We start from the raw sequence: 7,649 nt of genomic DNA, 5'->3' as shown, positions 1-7,649 counted from the left end.
ATAAATTTCCTCTTATTAGTAATGATTTTATTTTTGCATCTTTTTTTTCAATTAATTTTATCTAAATTCGCATTATATTATTCAGATTTTGATTATCATTTTATTATTTTTATTTTATTTGATTAGTTTTTAGTTTATTAGTTAATTTTTTTTAGTTTATCACGCTTAGTTTTATAACTTTATTCAGTTTTGTAGTTTGCTTTTTTGTTATTTTTATTATTTTCAGGAGTATATTTTATTTATTGTGTTAAAATATATATTTTTAAGAAATTGATGTATCTTCTATTGTTTTGATTGGGGAGCAATTTTTGGGGCTTGCCCTGTATGCGCCCATATTGTAATTAAATAAATAAATAAATAAATAAATAAATAAATGAATTATTGATTATGTGCAATAGCGCATGCAATTAATAACTAAAATAACATAGTATTGTCACTCGAACTTTCTCTGCTTTGAAATCGGGCTGTCCTGTTGCCAGTATGTCTTGGAAGGAGATTAGATTTTGATGTTAGCATTTTTGATCCACCAACCCAAACAGCCATTAGCCGTTTTCACACAGATATCTCGCAGACATGACTACAGACAGGATTTTCTCTGATGGACATTATAAGAGGAGGCTGCGGTTTATAACTGCTCGAGGTCTACTGTACACAGAAATACTAGTAGATGTAGGCATTCCATAACATGAAAAATGAAAATAATAATAATAAAACTCAGTCATTATTATTATTATTATCACTGAGTTCATAATAAGATGATAATAGTCATTCAGTTTTCTTCCCATTGTGAATTACATCATAATAAGAGGTACATTTTTTGAAAATAGAATAGAATTACAGTACTTATTCATTTGGTGAAGTGGAAAAGATTGGAAAGTAATGTTCACTCAATTATGAGTTTTCATGGCGTAGTTTCAAGTTTGTAGCTTTACAGAGAGAATTAATTGTAATTCTACTGGGAAATGTCATAGTTACACATTTTCTCTTACAGGATTTACCAGTCCTGATTATAAAAAAGCTTCATGTAAGGAATTTGCCACAATCTAATCACCTAGGCAGACCTAATCAATCAAGAATTGGATAGTGATAGAATGAATCTCACCATATGCATCCTCTTTGATGAATATGAGATTGTAGCCAGGGATCAAATATTGTTGGCTGGAACCATCATCAGTTGGAGAGCCTGCAGTGCTGCACCCTGGCGCTGGTTCTTGGCTGCTATCATTCTCCTGCTTAACTGTCGGCATCTGCAATTTGACATCACAATCAATGAGAAGGCAATAAATTCATTCCACACTTATGACATAGCCTATCAATCACAAACCGTGACACTTTGGGCAATTGAGAGTTGTTTAAAGAAGCAGATTGTAGTATAACAACATATGTTTTGAATTTGTTATTACTGTTACTAAGTCTCCAAACAAACTCATTCCAATTCGAAACCTGTATAGTTCAAGTTATTAAAAACCTTTCTTAAGGTATTAAATTCTTATGTTGTGTTTACTCTCATTCCTATTACACAGATACTGAATCAGATATAGTCAATGTTAGTAAAATCCGAAAGTCAAGCACATTTAATTCAAGGAATTTAAAAGAAATCTTCCAAAAAGCACTAATCCAAATTTGAAAACATCATTATGGATATTATACTTCTGCAACAAATGTCAGATAGACTACTAAAGTATGGTTGCAATTCTACATTTTGTTATCTTTGGTTCTTTTCATGGGATTAATTATGTTATGGATTGAAGTTTTGTTACTGAGAAAAATAATGAATCTATCAGTAAAATTATCTATTTGAAACTATTCAAAGTCTATCTATCAAGAATATTGACATACTGGTAAGCAAGTGTTCAAAAAATCCTTATCTTTACTTTGAATAATGCTCACAAAAAGCAGCTCTCATTTTGAATTGAGTAATGGCTTCTAGTCATATTGTTTGAAATTCATGATTCTACTAAATCCAATAGTTAAAAAGAACTATTAATCAAGTTAATCTCTTTTTAAGCAAAAAATTTGCACTTTTCTGCACATTTTTTCGCAATATTTCAAAACTACTAGAGTTACAAACCTGAAACGGTTTCATTGGATTCCTCATCAAATTTTACATAACATTGCACCATTTTTAAACCTATTGTAGCCTTAAAAAAAATTATAAAAAATAAAAATTGATATAAACATTTTGAAATTTCCGCCATGTTTTTTCACCTAATCCTTGGAAATCGACAACAATGTTATCCATGGTTGATCTCGTCTTGACCTTCTCTAGCGATCTATGTAGGTGCCATATACTAAAGTGCAGCCATCCTCCTACACTAGAGTATATAATAATTTTCAAAGTTGATCATTATTTGACAATTTTAAGTGATCAGTGGGTGTTTTTTGTTATTCAATTTCATTTGTATATAATCTAAATGAAAAATTTTTTGTTTCAAATGTTTGAACACAAAATTGAACTTGAATTCAAGTGTATGGAACATAACCTACTTCCTGACCCTTTATAGTGTCAAAATTCGTGAAAGAAACAGTTTTGGGCTATGCCTGTTTGTACTTCCCTAATCATTTTGAAGGATTGTTTTCGTTTTATCAAAAGTCAATAAATAAATAACAAGCGAAGCTCGGTGCCCCGATATTATTTTACTAATTTTACAAATTCGGTGCTCACAAAAAAGTTATTGAATGTCAAAATTTAAGGCTCGATTTATATAGATTAGAAGTTTTTTTTATAGATTTGAACAGATGCATATGTCACTAGAAACAATAAAGGGCATTTATTGGATTGGCCATACTCAACCTTGACAAAATCTCAATTTAAAGCATAATGTGTAAGATACCTAGGCCTACAGCTCAGTGATCAATTTTGCTGTCACAGACATGAAATTCACAAACAAGTTTTGAATTTGAATATTTTTTCAATTGAAAAAATAGTTATCTTTTTTCAATTGAAAAAAATAGTTATCTTTTTGAAAAATAACTTAGAAGTTAATAAATTATTATTTTCATCTGCATTTGTATAGAGAGATCAACAATATTCACAATACGGTGGGTACCCACTCGGACGACAAACCACTCGGACGACATTGTAAGCAAAGGTATTATACGTCATCACTAGGCACTCGGTCGACTTAGAGCGTCATAATTTTATATATAGCATCATTGATATATATAGTTAGATGACTAAGCGTCGCTTACGTAACTACAAGGCTAGAACCATCAGGTGATCAGCTGTTCAAAAGCGTACACTTCAACCCGTGTTTACATTGAAAACCCTATGTTGAATGGAATTTTTCGTGAATAAACGTTAATAATTCAACTGATAATCACTCTTTTCGAATAAAGACTTGTTATTTTATTTTTCCAATTCAAATTTTAACCTACATCATAAATTTCAAGGGTAGTAATCATTGAATTATATTAATATTTTTAGTTGTTGGTTAACCAATTTGTAGGTTACTTGTTTCAAGATAGCTTATTCAAATTCAAACTTACTTCTTTTACAAAAGTATCAAGTTTAGCAGAGGCATGGTTTATAAATAAGAATTATCATGTTATTGAACAAAAATAAATTATAAAAACATTGTTGATAAACTAAATTAGTTTCTTTCTAAACGAATTTAAGTACAATGTATTTACGGTTGCGCTCAACTCTATTCTGGAGTTTAAGACTAAATTCATTATTATTTCAAAACTTCCAAGTAAAAAAGTGTTGATTTTGAATCGTGTAGGATAAATATTATATATATATATATATATATATATATATATATATATATATATATACATATACCGTATATATGATTCATGGCTGGCATACATTAATAGAGAATGAGTTACAATTTATAAAATAGTGTACCGCACCCTGGTAGGTCTACAAAATTAACTGTATAGTTTAACACCGTAATTTTTTTATTGAAATTATGACATTTACAATCATGAATAATATTTCAATTGAACTACTGTATATACCTATACTTTCTTCAAAGTTTAGAATCATTAAACTGCCAGTAGTGTTTTGGATTACGGTATGAGTTTCCTCTGACCCCACAACTGTGGGTAATTGATAAAGGAGAAGTTATTGAAGATCGTGCTGTAATTCAAATATCAGAGCTTCAAAACTGAATGAAGTATGAACATATCAGTTTTTGACATTATATTTTATATTAATATATATTAGGTAGAAGTAAAATGACACTCATTCTTTCACCAATTAATCTATTTACTCACCCGGATAAGTAAGAAAGTCGTGTTTCAGTTGATTCGTTGTTGATTATCCATATTTATTACCAATATTATTACAATGTATTGTATTTTGATAACTTTAAACTGAAAAAGCACATTCTTTTGGTGTAACGACGACCGTTTAGTGCTGGTGTTGTACATTCTCAAGCCAAACAGAAACTCGAAACGGTCGTCGCCACACCAAAAGAATGTGAGTGTTTTTTCCCTTTAAAGTTATCAAAATGAAATATAGTTAATGTTCAACCTTCTAGTGGCGCACTAAGACACTACCTCCGTAAACTCGGAGGTGTAGTGACTGAGACCGTAATTGAAAAAAATTTCAAAGACGACCAATACGGTATGCGCTTTTTCAAGAATTGACAGAAAAATGTTGTTAATGTTGTTCAGTTATAGGGTCTAGAAATTTAAAATAACTAAACCTTATTGACTTCTATATCGCCCAGAATAGGCGATTTTTCTGCTCTTACCAGCGTTTTCTTAGCTTCAAAAGAAAATTCTTACGTTTGGTACAAAATTCAGGTAACTTGAGGTGTATAGTTATGTAGGCTATTGAAAGGGCTTAGAAGGTGTGCTAGAAATTGGCGTTTCCAGTGTTTATCTGTGTTTTATCAGGATTTTCAAAACCAAATGAGCAGAAAATGTTCAAATTTTATACACATTTTTAGCATATGAAATAACAGTTCAATGAATGAAATGACAAATTTATAGCAACACTGAATTGGGTTATTAATTGCGCTATGATTCCCCTGCCATTTAGCAGATAATCTTAACTCAGCTGGGGGACTCTAGCCTTTGCATGTTAGAAGAGACCATCATGAATATTAATATAATTTGTGCAAGAGCGCGCTTAATTATGCATAACCAAGCGTGCAGACAAGAAACGTACAATATCTGAAAAGAGCAAAAGGAACACTAGCTCACACTGAAAGCGTGCTTGGTTGCGTTCAGTGTAAACAACATGTTTCAATAGCACTTTTCAAATTTTGTTTTCTGGGTCATGCATGATTCTACGTAAATTTGCACATATCCATTCAATGTGATCATACAATTATTCTCATGTATCAGGATATTATTCATATTATTACTGTTGTGACCAAGAATAAATCTTTCAAGTAGTATCCTACCAGAGCGTCAATAGACATATCATTGGTTCATTAGCGCTATTGAAGAATATGCATAGATTTTTCATGATATGATATGGTCTTACATAATATGATATAATATAAAAACTCTGATATCTCACTCTGCAATAAATTATTATTTACACTGTATCGATCAGCCATAACCCATAAAGAACACTTTACTTACTTACCGGTACAGTACTTACTTCCGATGAGTAAGATGTACTGTATTCCTCACGGTCCTGGATCGGGGAATCGTCAAATTTTCAAATTGTGTCAAACTCACTTTGTTAAGAGTAGAAACAGATTAGATAAAAATGATTCATGTAAGTTACTGGATCAGGCTGAATATTGAAATCCTTTACTGAGTAAGCTAGCAGTATTATCATTGATCACATAATGTAGATACCGTAATGTATGTTCTGTTTTAATACTAAAGATAACCTACACTGCAAAATTTTTCTATTTCAAGCCATTCTTGTTATGATTTGATAAGAATTCTTATTCCAATAGTGACTTATATAATAAAATGAGTGATAGCCTACCAATTTACCTTTTCAAAAAAATTATGTTTAATCTAAAAATTCCTTAAATCTAATAAAGCTATAAATATTAGCATACTACAAAAGCCGTGGTTGTAATTCCTCTCGTAGAAATTGAGCAATACTGTAATCAAAATTGAAAAAACAATAGGTAGGCCTAATTCAAAGCTCAAGCAACTCAACTTTACACTATATTACTATATTTTTTTACAATAATTGAAATACGTGTTTGAATTTGAAAAAGCTAATTTAAAACATGGGTAACCTACAAATTGGTTAACCAATAACTAAGAATATTAAGAGAACTCAATGATTACTACCCTTGAAATTCATGATGAGAGATAAAAATTGTATTGGTAAAATAAAATAACAACCCTTTATTCGAAAAAGTAGTTATCAGTTGAATTATTAACGTTTATTCATGAAAAATTCCATTCGACATAGGGATTTCAATGTAAACACGGGTTGAAGTGTACGCTTTTGAACAGCTGATCGGCTGTATGTACTGGCCATGAGTTGAGTAGGCCATGGACTAAGCTATACCTTCAAGTGTTTGGAAGCATGATGCCTCCTTCATATCTTGTCGCCATTGAATATCGGGCAAGAAGTCAGGCGCCCAGACAGACTTATATGGGAAAACATCGACTTTCATTGCATTATATCTTTCGACATACTTGATGGATTTCAATATAATTTTTCTTCAACTTTTCGTCATTTCCATTACCATATGATACAATGATTTGTTCATTGAACATTATTTTTAACTCGACCAAACATCTAATTTAGTGAACCTACCTCACTACAGATTTTGATCCATTCTATTAGCAAATGAATCTCATTTTTACAATATTTTCCTTTTACCATGTATTTAGGATAATATGGAAAATAAAACATCTATTATAGAACGCTAATATTACTGTATATTTTATTAGATGGCAAATAATAATAAATTAACTGTTATCACAATATTTCGTGAAACTGTTTCCATTCGTTTTGCAACTTAAGTGTAGGTACTAACTATACTCTATACTCCTATATTTAATATAAGATAATAAATAACTACATATTATAAGAATGGAGAAAATAAAACAAAAATTATAGATTGCTAATATTACCGTATATTTTATTAGATGGCAAATAATAATAAGTTAACCATTATCACAATATTTCGTGAAACTGTTTCTCATTCGTTTTGCAACTTAAGTATAGGTACCTAACTATACTCTATACTCCTATATTTAATATAAGATAATAAATAACTACATATTATAAGAACGGAGAAAATAAAACAAAAATTATAGATCGTTAATATTACCGTATATTCTATTAGATGGCAAATGATAATAAATTAACCATTATCACAATATTCCGTGAAACTGTTTCTCATTCGTTTTGCAACTTAAGTATAGGTACCTAACTATACTCTATACTCCTATATTTAATATAAGATAATAAATAACTACATATTATAAGAACGGAAAAATAAAACAATAGCAATGATGAAGAATTTATAGACAATTTTAGCAAATAATATTTTTTATAATACAAATTTAGAATACTATATTTTCATAGTTCACAAAATATTACAATATAAGACAAATTAATGGAATGGAATATGGATACCTATATTGGATCTGTGGAAATGAAATATTTATTATAATATTACCGAAACTTATATTTTATTACTTGGCAAATAATGATAATGAATCAACCTAAGCACAATATTCCTTGAAACGATCATTTGGCA

Source organism: Nilaparvata lugens, chromosome Y, assembly GCF_014356525.2.
Source record: "Nilaparvata lugens isolate BPH chromosome Y, ASM1435652v1, whole genome shotgun sequence".
Lineage (NCBI taxonomy): Eukaryota > Metazoa > Arthropoda > Insecta > Hemiptera > Delphacidae > Nilaparvata > Nilaparvata lugens.
Note: the sequence above shows the minus strand (reverse complement) of the source record.